We start from the raw sequence: 16,947 nt of genomic DNA on the forward strand, positions 1-16,947 counted from the left end.
GGGGGGCAGGTGCTGCGGCGGGCTGGGGGGGTGTGAGGGTGGGGAGCAGGGGGTGCTCCAGCAGGGCAGCGGGGGGGCAGGTGCTGCGGCGGGCTGGGGGGGGTGTGCGCGGGGGGGGTGTGGGGGAGCAGGGTGCCCCAGCAGGAAAGCACGTGCGGGGGCAGCAGGTGCTCCAGCAGGGCACACGTGTGTGGGTGAGGCTGGGGGCAGCAGGGCACACGTGTGTGGGTGAGGCTGGGGGCAGCAGGGCTGCATGTGTGTGGGTGAGGCTGGGGGCAGCAGGGCACACGTGTGTGGGTGAGGCTGGGGGCAGCAGGGCACACGTGTGTGGGTGAGGCTGGGGGCAGCAGGGCACACGTGTGTGGGTGAGGCTGGGGGCAGCAGGGCACACGTGTGTGGGTGAGGCTGGGGGCAGCAGGGCACACGTGTGTGGGTGAGGCTGGGGGCAGCAGGGCACACGTGTGTGGGTGAGGCTGGGGGCAGCAGGGCACACGTGTGTGGGTGAGGCTGGGGGCAGCAGGGCACACGTGTGTGGGTGAGGCTGGGGGCAGCAGGGCACACGTGTGTGGGTGAGGGCCTTCTAGCTCTGGGCTTCGGTTGGAGCACTTGTGGAGATGGTCTGGGTGGGGCAGGTGGGTCCCCCAGGTGGGGAGCAGGACCCTGCCCTCGGCCTGGCAGAGGGACCGGGCCGTCCCCAGGGCTGGTGGCACAGCTGGGTGGGGAACGGGGTGGCCCCTCGGTGTTCAGCCCAGGCGAAGGCGCCGGGGTGGTGGGCGGGGTTGCAGGCGGCGGCTCCAGGTTCGGTGGCCCTTCCCGCGAGCCTCACAGCAGTTCAAAGTAAGAGCTACAGCATTTCTGTCTGTTCCACAGATGCAAACACTGAGTCCTAAGGGGTTAGTTACACGCCAAAGCCCACAGCTTGGCAGTGGAGGAGCAGGACCGTAGCAAGGGTCACCCCAGAGCCCAGGAGCCGTTTCCTCGCCTGCGGGGAACACCAGCGCTGGGAGGCGCTGAGCGCCAGCATGGCAGCCCTGGGTGGTGCCCAGTGCCGCAGCCCAGGGGGAGAGCGGGGCAGGCCAGGGAGCTCGGGTCAGACGTGCCTGCTGGGGTGGGGCGTCTGCCAGGGGCCCTGCCTGAGGGGGAGCATTGGATGTGGGAGGCTGAGCTCTGCACTGGGGCTCCAGCAGACCCTGGCGCCCAACCCGCACCGCTCCAGCCTGAGCGGGGAGCCTCGGGCACATGAGTCTTAGAGCTGGTTCCTCAGCCATCCTGGTGAGTCGGAGATCTGAGCTTGGGGGCCCAGGGATGTGTGGGGTACACTGGTGGCAGCTCAGAGTCTGGCCCGGAGTAGGTGCTGTGTGAAAGCAGCCCCTCCCCCTCCTTTCCACACACCCTGGTGCGGGCCTGGCTGGTGGGCCTGGGGACAGGGCTTCTCCTGGAATCTCAGCTTGCGCTCCACTTGGGACCAGTTGAGGGGTTCTTGGTAAGTATTGGAAACAGCAGCCCCCCCACCCTGCCCCATGAAGACCATGCCTGAGGATAGGCTAAGAGCCCTGGTGGGCAGAAGAGGTGAGAATGAAGGTTCCCCACCTGCTGCCTTGGGCGCAAACAGCTTGTATGACCCCTCCCAGCCCAGCAAGCCAGCGAGAGGACTCCTGGGGAGATCTAAGGGACACTTTTATGACATTTCCTGGCTCCTTGGCCAAATGCTTGGGATTTAGGGCCAGGAACTCTAGGGCCTGAGTTGGTTTCCCTTAGACAATACCGACTGGGGAACCTTGTCCCAGGCCCAGGGCCACCCTGGGAGCAGCACTGTCCTGTGATTTTTGTGAGGCTGTGGGTGCAGTGGGTGACATGGGCTCCCCCATGCCAGCCTGGCTTTGAGTCTTACCCCCACCCCTCATGAGCTGGGTGGCTACCTCTCTGTGCCTCAGTTTGCTTATCGTAAAACGGGGATGTGGCAGCTACCTCACGGGTTCCCGTAAGAAAATCATGGAAGTGAGTTCAACGTGCTTAAAGGGTATCAGGCACTCAACACAAGTCACCATCGTCATCATCACCTTTACAGGAGAGGAGACAGACTCAGAGAGGGTGAGTGACTTGCCCAAGGTCACACAGGCAATAACAAGGTCAGGGATAGATCCAGATCCGCCCGACTCCAAAACAAGTACCTCTTCCCCACAACCAGACCCTCTGGCAAAGGTCTGAAATGAGCACTTGCAGAGTTTTTGGTTTCATGTCCCACCTGGACCTCTCAGCCCCTCCCTAGTGCACACCTTTCCCAGCAATCCTGGGTGTGGCAGGTGTCAGCACCCAGTGTCTAGAGGAGACAGGACCACAGGCGAAAGGCAGCCATCCTCCATCCCTCGGCGGTGGTGGCAGCGCCAGGTGGAGGGAAGTGTGGCTGTGGCAAATGGGTGAGTGGCCTGCAGAGAGAGACACCCTCCACGTCCGGTCGTTGAGACTGCCCCTGGAAGATGCACTGGGCTTCTACAGGGCTGTCCAACTCGCAGCTTGAATTTTGCAAATATAAAGTGAATTTTGAAAAGAAAAGAGCAGGCAGCTGAGAAGTGCTTTATGGACCGGCATATGAACAGTCAGAGCCGAGGGCCCCCGGGACCACCAGTCCCACCTGCTTGTCACACCGATGGCGCAGAAGGCCAGCCTAGCACTGCCATTGACGGGGCTCACAGAGGTGGAGAGGGAAGGCTGTCCTCGGGGGCCTGCTGGTCACCACTGTCTATTTGTAGGTGGGGAAAGTAAGACCTAGGGAGGGCTGTTAAGGAAACACACTGACCCCACAAGCCCGGCCTCCTCGCTGCAGCCTTCCTGTTGCAGTGGGGCCGTGGCACACTGCCCTGGTGGCAGCGCATCGCTCCGCCCTGCATGCGTCCACCTTTCCTTCACCCTCTTCAGCCTCCCTGGGCAGGGCCCTGGAGCCTCCTTTCACAGCCTGAGAAACAAGGCTCGGAGGCCACAGAGCTCGCCCAGCAGGCGCAGGCTGAGGGCACAGTGGGGCTCTGCTTCCTTGCTGCTGTTGGGCCAAAGGCCAGTGGGGGCCATGATGCCTGTGGCGGGGTCTCTGGACCAGGCTTTGGCCTTGGCCATCCTGGGTTCAAACATGCCTTTGTCACTGGCCTCAGGAGTGACCCTGGGCAGGCGGCATCCCCCCGAGGCTCGCTGCTTCCTTGTCTAGATGACTGTGCGCCACGGAGGTGGGGCTGCCATGTGGTCCGAGTCATCTGAGGACAGAACTAGGGTCCAGAGGGTGAGTGCGGGAAGGATACTCATGGCTCACTGTCCAGTCTCTTGGTGCACAGACAGGGGCCTTGCTCCCGCTGGGAGCTGGGACCATTGGGAAGGCAGTGTTGTGGAATGGTTAGAGCTTGGATTTGCTGTGAGGCCTTGGGTGAGACAAATCACTGCCCTGGGCCTCAGCCTTTCCCACGTGAGACGCGCTGGCACAGGCAAGTGCTCGGCTACTGGGAGCAGGAGCGAGGCGGACGCTCATCTGGCGACCAGCAGCAAAGCCTCGGGGGCAGCACCGCCGTGTTCGCACGTGAGGATGGGGCACAGGAAGGGAGCCGAGTCACCTTCCCCTAAGCAGGGTCTGCACACCGGGCAGCCTCTGGGACCTCCCAGCCCCTTTTGACTCTCTGATTCCCTGGAACTCTGGGGAAAGTGTCGCAAGCAAGGGGGCCTCCTGATGGGGCCGGAGAAGAGGCCAAGGTCCCAGCCAGAGGTCCACTCCCTTCTGGGACCCTCCAGTCAGTGTGTGTAGCCAGCCGGTCGCCTCAGTAACCGATACCCAGGCAGCCAGACAAAGTTACAGTGTGTGGCTGGGAGGCTGTTTTGTCTAATACTCTAAAAGGGCTTTGAAAATTCCCAAAGTCCATCTGGTCCTGGTTACCCCACAATATTGCTGTCTCTCTAGCTCACAGACAAGGGAACGTTTTTATTTCTCCTTTCAGAGCTCAGGAATGTGCCTGGAACGCAGTTCTGCAGACATCCGTGTTGTTCCTCCAAGTTCCTGATCACACGCTGGAACTGTCATCCTGTTAGAGGCCCACCCACTGCTCCTTCCCTTCGGCTCCCCTGCCCCAGAGGCCCGGACTCCTGAGGGTGCCGGGGAGGCTGGGCCTGGGGGCTGGGCTCTGTGCTGCTTTGCTCCTATGACAGAGACAGGAGCGCCTGAGAAGTGAACACAAGCTTAGCGTGTGGTAGGTGCTTAGGAAATGCAGGTTTCCCAATTAGCTCCACGATTTGAGAAAATTCCTCAACCGATCCAAGTACCGATAGGCTCTGTAAAATGGGGTCTAAAACTCTAAATCATCTTACTCACCTGGCACCTCTGCCCACCCACAGCCACCCAAGAACCAGAAAGTGAAACAGATACACGGCTCTGCACCTAACTTATCTCTGTGGAGTCCAGGCCCGGCCCCTCGTGCATTTTCCCCGGGGCTGGAATATGTGTGTTTCTTCCCTGGAGTTCTGGTCCCTATGGATCCCTCAGGGCTCCTTCGGACTGCAGTGTCCAGAGACTCCTGGGGCTGCTGTGTGCTGTCTGGCTCACACATGGCCCTCCCACCCTAGGCTGACTGACTCTTGGCTACTGACCTGGACAGTTGTTTGGGGCAGCTGGCACCCTCCTCTCTTCCACTTGTGCCCAGAGCAGCCTCAGTGCCCAGAGCTGCCTCACCGTTCCACTCCTATCCATCAGTTCCAGGCTGTAACCGTCCCAGTCCCCTGCCCACCCCAGCCCAGCCCCCAGTCACCAGGACAGGGCTGCACCTATCTGCCCCCCTGAAGTCAGATGTGGTCACAGACGTGTTTCATGAACTGTGAGTTCAGTGGCTTGTGCATCTCCCAGGTGGAAGCTTTCCAAGCCAGTGGGTGACTCTCCATGTGCCCTCCCCTTTGCCAGCAAGTGAATAGTAGGAGCACATTTTGGCCCATAGCATTTGTTAGTCTGGGTCCCTGAAAGTCCAAGGTGAGTAGAGGCCCCAGTCAAACTGGAGTGGGCATTCAGTGTGAGCAAGAAATAAACCTTTGTTTTTTAAGCTGCTGAAGTTTCAGATGGCTTGTTGCACATGTCAACCCTGAGAAAGAAAATACCTACCAAGAAGGGCTCCTGGTGGCTAACTGGGCTCAAAAACTTAGAAAAATTAAAAACCCCCCAAAAACCAGAGCCTAGCAGCTGCTGCTAAACACGTGTACCTCTCAGGCAAGCGGCGGTTCACGGAGCAGCCTGCACAAAACTGCCTGCTGTTGGCACTGAACTGCCGGCGCTGGGTACTCCGCCCGAGCCACCCGCCCCGGGCTCCCGGAATCCTCCTCCCACCAACAGCCCTGCGGCTTCCCGGCGCAGCTGCACCGTTAGCGCCTCATGAGCACCTCCACTGGCCAATCAGAGCATCTCCACTGACCAATCAGAGCCTCTCCACTGACCAATCAGAGCATCTCCACTGACCAATCAGAGCCTCTCCACTGACCAATCAGAGCATCTCCACTGACCAATCAGAGCATCTCCACTGTCCAATCAGAGCATCTGCACTGACCAATCAGAGCATCTCCACTGTCCAATCAGAGCATCTGCACTGACCAATCAGGATAGTGCTTTTGGACGAATCAAACCGTGAGGATCTGGAGCCCGCATTCGCTGGGGAACGGGCCCACCAGGGCCGCGCAGGCTGTCTCCGTATAGAAGTCACGTTCCGGGGCCGGTCTTGCCGGGCGGGGGCTGCAGCGCGGGGCGGCCCTGCTCGGGCGGAGCTGAGCGGCGAGGAGCGGAAAGCGCCCTGCGGCTCGGCCGCCGGCGCCCGCCTGCCCCGCGGTTCCCCAGCCGCGCGGCTCGCCGTTGCATCAGAACGCCGTTGAGCTGTTCCGCAGCTGCGTGGTCCGTGGGCATGCCGTGTCGCGACGAGTCCGGGCTGAGCTGTCCGCACTGCGTGAATCCTTCACTGCGCCCCGAAATGGGGATTCTGATTGGCACTGAATTGCCTTCGGTTGGCGCACAGCGTAATCGTGCCTGTTCTGGCTGATACGCATGCCTTTTCCCTGGTCACAGGTGGTTTCGTGATGCAGTGTGACTCAAGTTCGGCCAGAGTTCTTACCCAGACTTTTTTACTTTGGGGTGGGCGGGGACGTGACCTTGTCTCATGAGTTGTAGAGCCATATTTTGTTAGATGTGAAAGAGTAAAATGGAGAGAGAGAAGATAAACATGGAGAAAAGGAATTCTGATGACATCAAGAAGGACTGTGTAAGTTGTGCACCACACAGTTGTGAAGAGTGCTGTTCACACTCTTCAGCACCATGGGTTTGTGTTTATCAGGACAGCTTTCCAGCAGAGGGCAGTCAAGTGTCTGGAGGAAGTGGAGCCTTTCTCTACTTGGCACAAAACTGCTGAACAGGCTAAGGGGCTCGCAACCATGCTGTGTCAAGTCCCCGGTTTCAGTTCCGGAGTCCCCAGAGCTCCCTGAACTCACAATACTTGGTGGAATTTGTTCCTGTGACATAGTCCCTTTGTTGTTGAGTGGCATCAAGCTTGTTTGCCAATTTCAAAGCAAGCCCTAGGTGATTTTAGAAATAATGGTCCGACTATAAGAGAAGAGAAAGAACAACTGTTAATAACTGGGAAAAACAACAAAATATCAGTTTGGGGCCATTGTTTAGGTGCAAGTAACCTTTCTTATCCAATAAGCACCTAGATTCTTACTCTAATATCCTGTGGCCTGAAAGTGGTTGACCATGGTGTTTTTTCTTCAGGAACACAAAGAAAACATCGTGTGGGCTTCATTTCATCTTAAATGGTTAAATTATAGCTGTTGTGCTTAAAAGGATAGACCAAAATTATCAAGAAAGTTCACATAGGTGGGGCGGGCTGGAGCTAGATAAATAATGTATCATTGTAAAAGGAAGGATGCTGTCAGCTGAGGAGTCCTGCCTGCCAGCTGGGGCCCCGACCCCACTCCACCCTGTTCAGGATAGCTCTCTCCCATGACTCTAAACAGCAGTAGTTCCCAAGAGAGGTTTAGGGGAGGCTGTCAATGATCTGGGGTGGGGTCTTGGGGCTACCTTTTCCAAGTAGATGATCCTGGACCCTCCCCCATTTGGAGCCTCAATTGCCGCTTCTGGAAAATGGGAATGCTTTCACCCACCTTGGGTGGGTCACATGAGCATGGGAATGACCCATCACAGACTAGGTGCTCCACGAAGAGACTGGCACCAGGGTGGTGGCTGGCGGGTTCAGAGCACCGTCCAAAGGCCCAGCTTCACCCAGAGCCTGTGGCAAGTCCCTTCACCTCTTCCCAGGATGTTGGGAAACAGGTACTTTCCTTGTTACCGAGCATTTTATTGTCTGCTCTCCCTGCCAGACAGTAAGGGGGCAGGGGTTGGGTCTGCTCCCCCACACTATCCCCAGAGCAGGGTCTGCTGGCACTCAGTAGGTGCTACATAAACACTCCATTCCTGTTCCAGTTGTGAGGAAAATTGGCTGGTTCCTATCAGCCCTGTCCTGCTTTCCAGGCTCTGGGGGACCAGGCCAGGGTGGAGACCACTTTCTCCATCCCACTTATGGAACGGGTGGGCCCCACTTGCCCTCTGAACTCATAGAGGCCCAATCCCACTCCTGAGAAGGTGACCCTGTTCCACCCCCCTCCAGGCCCTCTGGTTCTCAGGCAGGGGAGCTCCCAGCCCCTCCAGCAGTCCTGGGCCAACACTACAATTTTTCCACCTAGAACTGCCAAGGAGCTGCTGGTAGCCAGGCTGGGGGGCATGGGTGAGCGCCAGCGGGCGTGGGAGGGACCAAATTTTGGGCTTTCCATCCACTGAAGGAGCAATGGAGAGAACGGGGTGGTGCTGGCTGCTGTCCACTCCTTCTGGCCTTAGGTGAGGGACTTAACCTCCCTGCTCTCAGTTTCTTCATCTGTAAAATGGGGATATTAACAGAATCTACCTCTGTGCTGCACACCCGAACTAACACAGAATAATACTGAATGTAAGCTGTAATCGAAAAAAATAAAAATAAATTTAAAAAATTTAAGAATAACAGTACCTCTCAGACTTGCCGTGAGGAGTGAATGAGTAGCCCATGCAAAACACTGGAACAGTGTGTGGCACAGAGTGGGCACTCCAGACAGGTGCCCAGCTGTGCTCCCATCTTCACGTGACTGTCATGACAGTCACAGCTGTCAACTTCCCGCCTCCCGGCCTCGATGGACCTGCATGTGTGGGGAGCTGAGAGCCATGAGCAGTCTCCTGTCTGCAGCCTGAGGAGACCCTGAGTGGGGGACGCTCCCTCTCTCCTCCCACTATTCTCCCTTCCTTCCTCTAGCCTGGGAAGTGCCCCCAGATGTGGGGGCCATCACCTGACTTCTGGGAGGACCTGCCCCCTTCATCAGCCACAGAAACTGGACCTATGGGCCCACTGTCCCATCTACTTTGTGCAGAATTAAAAATCAAGGACTGAGCAGGTCTGAGGCCGGCTGCTGAGCAGATGTCAAGTCCAACATAGATGAGGCGGTCAGCCAGGTTCCCTTGGGTCCAGATGTGGGAACAAACTGTCCCGACCTTGCTATTCTTTGGAATATAAACAGTCGTCAGCCAAAGCCCTGACGGCCCCACTCCTCCCAGCTCCCCTGGCTCCCTGGCCTGGACAGCCCTGGGCAGGCCCTGGTGCTCTGCAGCTCTGCGTCCATCGCCTCCGCCTGACCCTGGAGGGTGGAGCTGTCAGTCTCCAAGTGCCCTTCTGACTCAAAGCCTACGCAAAAGAGGCCAGGAGGCATGGCACGGGGGCACAGGGCAAGGCCCACACCTGATGAGTGCCCACTGGCACCGGGAGCCATGCAGGACTTTGCATTCCTTGCCATTTTAGGGAAGACGATGCCCAGGAGTGTGTACATGTGGTGGGGGAAGGCCTCTCCCAAGTCCCTGCCTTCCCACCTCTTCCAGCCCCCAACCCCCACCACCCAGGAGGGAACTGTGCTGACAGGAGCAACTTCTGAGCTGTGGATGAACCACGTTGCCCAGAATGGGACAGGAGCCCTCAGGAAAGAGAGATTGATTATACTGGCCAGGGGAGCTTGTCCTGGGCCCGGTGGACCCTAAAGAGGGGATGGGGCCCAGTGAGGCCTCAATATTATCTGCTGGCACCAGGAGGAGCAGCAGGGCCCAGCCTTCTAGGTGGCAAGGGAAACTGATGCAGGAGCCCAGTTACAGGGGCTGATAATATGACCCAGGGGGGATGTGGCAACTGTGTGGACACTCAGGCCCCAGAGTCATTGGCAATCCATCAACCGCTAGCCCTACCTGCTATGCGAGGGAGGCTGCAGCTGCTCCCTCCCCTGTGAGGCCCAGGCTCCAAGCAGGAGAGGCCAGTTGTGGGGGCATTGAAGACTGGGTTCTGGGTTCAAGTCCTGCCTGAGCCACTTCCTGGCTGTGACCGTGGGCAAGGCACTTCTCCTCTCTGGATCACCATTTCCTATGAAAAAGGAAAGTAATGCCCTCAGCATGTGGGACGTGGCCTATGAACATCAGTGGCCCGCTACGCAGTTGGTGCTCCACGCTTCTGTAATCTGCCACCTTCCTCTCTTTGTCCAGGGGGCCTGAGGAAGCAGTGTGGGAAGTGTTTGCTCTGGCACTGGTTTCCACGTCCTTGGAAACCTAGCCAGGCCTCGGCTGCTTCTCTCGAGTGATGCCAGCCCAGGGACAGATTCTCTGCTCCTGGGAACTTGGGTTTATCCCAGGAATGTGGGGAGGAGACAGGGCAGGGTGGAGGTTTGGCCAGGGTTCTGCCAAGGTCTCCTGGGACCGAGATGGAGAGTGGGCACTGCCTGCAGAGTCCAGCTCCAGGGGCTGGCTGCCAGGGTCCAGTGCAAACAGTGGTGTTCCCCACCAAGGGCTGGAAACAGAAGCCCCCGGAAGCCTGCAGGCAGTGAGCAAATATTTTCCCAAAGGATTCTTGGAGCAAAGCTGGCTTAGGGCGCTCTGGGTGGCAGCTGGACACTTGGAATGCTGGGTCGGGGGAGGGAGGCAGCACCTACTGAGCCAGGGGGTGGAAACCTGGTATCTGGGCCTGGGGCCAAGGCTGCAGGGGCCAGAGTTCCAACCCCGGAGAGCTGGCTAGACCCAGCAAGCCCCCACCCAGGGCCTCACAGACCAACGGTAGAGCTCAGCATGCAGCATGCCTTTGAGCATGTGTGACACAGCTGGCATGTACTCAGGCTTGGCGAGGGGCATGGGTTCCCCATACCCAGGTGTCGTCCTGTCACTAGACGAGGCAACTCTGAGTTGTCCTCAAGAGTGGTGCTTCTCTCCCCTGCTGGTACTGGAGGGGCAGCCTCCTTGGTGGGGAAACTGAGCCACAGTGCCTCCAATGGCCTTGATCCCAAGTGCCTTCTTCCCTTCACCAGCCACTTCAGGCCTTGGGGGTGAGGTAGGGGTCCAGGAGACCTTTCTTTCTGCAACACCCTGGCCCCAGCGTGCTGGAGGTCCTGCCCTAGGGCCCTGTAGCAATAGTCCAGGGTTGGACAGTTTAGAAAATCTTGTGAAGACTTAGGGACAAGTGGGAAGCACAAATGGAGAATCACAGGAGTGTGACCATGGAGCTCACTGGATGACCTTCAGGCAGCACTCCCACCCCATCCCCATCCCTGCAGGCTCAGGTTCAGGCTGCACTCCTCCTGTAGCCACATTTTTGCCCACCTCCCTACACGCACCTCCTCCCAGGCAGGGGGGCTGAGCTGAGCTGGTCTCTCCTCCCTGGCCTCTCTCAGGAGCCAGCAGTCTCTGAGAGGTGTTTGCCTCTCTGAGCCTGAGCTTTGTGAAGATGTGGACAGTATCCCCGACTCCTCTGGGCCTCTGTTTCCCCAACTCTAGCTCTTTCCAGGCTGGTCCTGGAACTTCTTATAGGATGGAGAGGCTTACAAGACCAGGGGAAGGAAAGGCTGAGTGGGAGGAAGTGTGGCTGGCTGCCCAAGTGGGGACAGTTTTACCTTAAGGAGGCCCCACCTGCAGAGCTTGCCTTCCTGCCCAAACAGCTCCAAGGGACAGTATCAATCTGGAGATAATGCTGTCTGCCCCAGGCCAAAATTGTTAATTGGCTGGGGAGAGAGGGGAGGAGCTGACAGTTGGCCCCGGACATCTGGGTGATAGCACCCTTCTTGTCAGGGGACTGACAGCCCCACAGGACGCTGAGCAGTGGACTCTAGGGTTGGGAACCTCATGGCATGTAGGTGGCGAGGACATTCATTATACCATGACCTCTGCTTCTGCTGGAAATTGTTAATAAAAAGTCACCAAAAAATAGTAAACTCATTGCATATTGTGGCATGAAATCTCTCATTTTAAGGTGGGGTGGGGGACATCTGGCTGGCCTGCAAAATCATTTGGTCTGGCCCTGCCAAGTCAACTGCAGGTGGGACTTGAATTCAATACGTTCAATGCCTTCATATGGGGGTGAACATGGTGATATGGTTTGCAGTTTTGTGCAAATAAATGCCTGTCAAAAAGTAGAAACACCTCAAATGTCCATCCATGGCTGAGTGGATAAACAAAACGTAGTCTATCCACACAATGGAACTTTTTTTCAGCCATAAAAAGCAATGAAGCACTGACACCTGCACTGACAACTATATGGGTGAAACTGGAAACATGATGCTCAGTGAAAGCGGCCACACAGAAGAACACAGATGATTCCATCCACGTTTAGAAAAGGCAGATATATAGAGACAAAGTGGATTAGTGGTGTCAGGGGCGAAGGGGAGGAGGAAATGGGTATTGCCTGCTAGTGGGCATGGGATTTTTGTTTTGTGAGGTGATAAAAATGTTTTAAAATTAATTGTGATGTGCCCAACCACATCATAATTAAAATGCTAAAAATTCAAGACAAAGAGAGAATCTTAGAGGCAGCAAGAGAAAAGCAATCTGTTACCTACAAAGGAGCTTCCATAAGGCTGTCAGGTGATTTCTCTTCAGAAACTTTACAGGCCGGAAGAGCATGGCATGAAGTATTCAAGGAAATGAAAAGCAAGGATCTGAAACCAAGAATATTCTATCCAGCAAGGCTATCATTCAAAAGAGATGGTGAAATAAAGATCTTCCCAGACAAAAAAAGTCTAAAGGAGTTTATCACCACCAAACCAGCATTGCAGGAAGTATTAAAGGGGCTGCTGTAATATGAAGTAGAAATAGAGAGAGAGAGAAACATAGGCATAAAGAATTAAAATGGCAATAGATAAGTATCTATCAATAAAAACCTTAAATGTAAATGGATTAAAGGCTCTAATCAAAAGACACAGGGTGGATGAGTGGATAAGAAACATGACCCAAATATATGCTGTCTACAAAAGACCTGCCTCAGAACAAAACACTCACACAGGATGAGAGTGAAGGGATGGAAAAAAAATTTCCATGCAAATGGAAATGAAAAAAAGCTGCGGTAGCAATACTCAGACCAAATAGACTTCAAAATGAAGACCATTATAAGAGACAAGAAAGTGTCACTACATAATTCTAAAGCAGGAGTGGGGAACTGTTTTTCTGCCAAGAGTCACTTGGATATTTATAAGAGCATTTGTGGGTCATACAAAATTATTAACTTAAAAATTAACTATGGCCCTAGCTGGTTTGGATCAGTGGTTACAGTGTCAGCCCGAGGACTGAAGGGTTGCAGGCTCAATCCTCAGCCCAGTTGGCACCTGAGCAGGAGGCAACTAATCGATGTGTCTCTCTCACATCGATGTTTCTCTCTCTCCTCTCCCCCTTCCACTCTCTCTGAAAAGCAATGGAAAAAATATTCTCGGTGAGGATTAAAAACAAAAATTAGCTATGAAAAAAGCTCCTGGATTTATTGAATTTTGAATCCCTCCTGCAATTGCCTTGGTAGGGCCAGACCAAATGATTTTGGGCCATGGGCCAGACGTTCCCCACCCCTGTACTAAAGGGGTTGATCCAACAAGAGCATATAACCATGGTAAACACATATGCACCCAATATAGGAGCACCTAAATTTATAAAAAAGCTTCTGGAGGACTTTAAGGGAGAGAAAGACAGCAATACAATCATAGTAGGAAACTTTAACACCCCACTGACATCACTGGATAGGTCTTCTAGACAAAAAACCAGCAAGGAAACAGTGACCCTAAATGACACGAGATCAGATGGATTTAATAGACATTTACGGAACATTCCACCCCAAAGCTGCAGAATATACATTCTCCTCAAGTGCACATGGGACATTCTCAAAGATACACCACATGTTAGGACACAAAACAAGTCTCTACAAGCTCAAGAAGATTGAAATCATATCAACCATCTTCTCAGATCACAATGGCTAGAAATTAGAAATCAACTACAATAAAACACTAAAAAACATTCAAACACATGGAGGCTAAATAGCATGTTTTTAAACAATTAATGCATTACCAAAGAGACCAAGGAAGAAATAAAAAACTTCCTGGAAACAAATGAAAATGAACACACAACAACCCCAAATCTACGGGACACAATGAAAGCAGTCCTGAGAGGGAAGTTCATAGCACTGCATACCTACCTCAAAAAACTTCTAATAGACTCTCTAACCCTACAACTTAAAGACTTAGAAAGAGAACAACAAGAAAAGCCCAGAGTAAGTAGAAGGAAGGAAATAATGAAGATCAGAGCAGAAATAAATAACATAGAGATTAAAAAAAAAACAATACAAAAGATCAATGAAACCAAGAGCTGGTTCTTTGAAGATAAACAAGATCGAAGACCCTTTCACCAGACTCACCAAGAAACAGAGAGGACCCAAATAAAGAAAATCAGAAACGAAAGAGGTGAAGTAACAACTGACCCAACAGAAATACAAAGAATTAGAATTTCACTTTTTACCAGAAAGACAACTGGCAGTAATATTTTAACAATTTTTCCATTTTAGTTTCTAATACAATAAATATCATTATTTATAATCCACATAAACTAAAGCACTTTGAGGTTCTCAATGATTTTTAAGAGAGTAAAAGATAATTTGCCAAATAAAATATAAGTATGTCCTATGCAATATTTGGAACATGCTTATACTAAAAAGAACTGTTTGCCACTTATCTGAAACTCAAATTTAACTAGTTATTCTGTATTTTTACTTATGTACTAAACTGGCATCCTCGTAAAGGACCCTGAGAGCAGAATATTTGAGGGCCCTGGTGTGGAACACTGATGCGGTGACGCAAGGGAAGAATTCAGAGTAGGGGAGATCCTGCTCGTTCAGAGCAGTCGGGGGCATGGAGACATCAGGCAAGCCTTGTGCAGAGAAAGGCTCAGACAGAGGGCTCTGTGAGTACCAGGGCCCAACGTCCAGAACTAGCTTGGGGTTTGGAGACACAGAAAGGAGAGAGGGATGCATGTCCCATTGCATTCTGATCTGTTCTGTAAGGTTAAACATCTTTACGTCTGAGGAGTGGGGCTCAGAGAGGCCCGAAAACAAGGCCAGATCTGTGCGGCTAGTGCGCGCCATCAGGAGCAGACTGCCCTGGGCATGACGTTAAAGCCTGTGCTTGACCTTTCCAGTTTCTTCCCCAGCGGCAGGAGGGCGGGCAGCACAGGGCCTGGCAGGGGAAGATGCTGGACAGAATGCCTCCTTCCTCCCTGGCTGGGAGAGGCCTTCCTCCTGATGGGGGCCAGGGGTGAGCAACAGCAGAACAAAAGCCTTTTGTGAGAGGGAGGCAGGCCGTCTGCATGCCGAATTAGGAACCTGGGTCAGGCAGAGCGAGGCTGGGTTGGACAGCCTGTGCTGAGGCACAGCTGGAGTGGAGGAGGGTCAGAGGTCCCAAACGAAGGTACATGGCCAGGACTCAGGTGGTGCCCAGATAGGGCAGGAGCTGGTGTGGCCGGGAGGAGGAGTTTGCCAAAAACCACCTAGTACTCCCACTTTCTGCACATCGCATCTCTGTTAATATGACGGTTTGCTGCTCCTGCTTGGTGGACAGCCCTGCTGCTCCAGTGCTGCAAATCATGACTGTTGTGCCCAAGCCCATCTCCTTCATCTTTTTCTCCAAGAATTTGTCTGACTCCCAGGTCCGGGCAGCAGGGAAGAGGGGCCTAAGGTTAGGGGGACAAACCCCAGCTGCCATTCACCCTCTCCGCTGCCCGCTGTGGACCGGGTTTCTCTGGGGCTTCCCTCCAACCCCTTCCCTCTGGTTTCTTCCTGGTTGGCTTCACTCTCTTGTCCCCAAGGCTCTGCTTTCATCCTCTTGCTTTTTCACCAAGATTTTCTGGAAATTTCTCTCAATCCCACATGCTCATTTAGCCTGTCTCTGTTAGAACCCCCAAACCTGGCTTGGGTCAAGAGCTCCCTCCTGAGCTCTGACCCTGCTCTTGGGCTGCTCCCCAGTGGACGGTCCTCATTCTCAGCACATTCAATCCTGGTCTCCACTGTTTCCCACCACAGGGATATAACGCCCCTCCCCTTGGTGTCCCCGGTCAGCAAGCCCAGCTAGTTCTGCCTCCGTCATAGCTGTTCAGTATCTCACTCCTCGCAGCCCCCACCCCTGCCTGGGGCCTAGCACCATTACCACTCGGGACGGCCCCACCCGCTGCACCCGCTGGCCCCCATTCCTTATCCTGAACGCCACTTCCAGCGCATTCCGTATTTGGCTCGTGGTTAGTTTACTGAACTCCTGCTGCACACCCACCCTTTTGCTGGGCTCTTTGGAGGACCCACACGGCAAATAAATACGCCTCCCTACCTCCCCAAGAGCCTCAGCACACAGTGGGGTAAGGAGAGCCATCGCATCCCACCCCTCTCCCCGCGGTCCCTCTCCCCTGCTCTCCTTCCATCCCTCCCTCCTTCCCCCATCTTTCCATCCCTCTGTCTCTCTTAGTATTCATCTCTTTGTGCCTCCCTTCTTCCCCCTCCCTGCACCTATGCTCCCCCATCCACCCACCCCTCCATCTCTCCCCTCACCCATCCCTTCATCTTCCCAGCCCTTCCGCTCTCCATTCTCGCTTCCATCTTTCCCTCTGGCCATTTAGTTTTTGCTCCACTGTGTGCCAGGCCCTCCTAGTCAGCGCGTGAGGGCTCAGACGGGCCTCAGATGTGGTCCCAATCTAACGGGAGTACAGTAGGAATATATGGTGGTCAGAGCTGTGACGGCAGGAGCACAGGGCAGGGCTGATGCCGGAGCTGGGTTCTGGAGGGTGAGTAGGAGTGACCCAGGAGAAAAGGTGAGGGAAGGGCATCGAGGCAGAGGAACCAGTCTCTGCAAAGGCAAAGAGGTGTGCACGTGTGGTGTGCCTGTCAGCTCAGTCTGGCTGGAGGGGCAGATGTGTGGAAGATGGCACAAGGGAGGGGACAGCTGAGCTGGCTCACAGGGGTCTCAAAGGTGAGGCTGATGCCTTTAGACCCCGTCCTGAGGCCCTGGGGCTGAGGAGGGCTTCCAGGTAGGGGAGTACCACCAGCAGATGCATGTTGCCAGAAGAGCCTTCCTGAAGCTGCGATGGGCAGATTGCAGGGCACCTGGCAGAGGCAGGGCCAAATGAGGGCAGGCACAGGTGAGAGAGGGAAGAGGTGGCAGGATAGAAGAGTGGGGAGACAGGCAAAGGACAGCACCCCTCCCATGGGCAATGGGCTGCATGTGGGGCTGGGCAGACAGTGATGAGGTCCTGAGAGCATAGGAGATGGGGGTGGGGTGTTTGGATGAATCACTATGTTTCTCTCGTTTCTCTTGAAGCTCCAGCCCTGACCTACACAGTCAAGTATCCATTCAGTGTCTGTTATGTAGCTCAAGAGTCCTGGGTTTAAGTTGGGGCTCAGCCACTTACTTAACCTCTCTGCCTTACTTTCCTCAGCTGTAAAATGGGATGATTCATTCCCAGCTAAGGGCTCACAAACTCAAGTGCTTATGGGGGCCAGGGAGGGAAGGGCTGTAGAAAAGTGTGGGGACTTGGAGAGCCCAGGCTCTGACTAAGGG

The sequence above is a fragment of the Miniopterus natalensis genome, chromosome 6, assembly GCF_054644295.1.
Source record: "Miniopterus natalensis isolate mMinNat1 chromosome 6, mMinNat1.hap1, whole genome shotgun sequence".
In the NCBI taxonomy this organism is placed as follows: Eukaryota; Metazoa; Chordata; class Mammalia; order Chiroptera; family Miniopteridae; genus Miniopterus; species Miniopterus natalensis.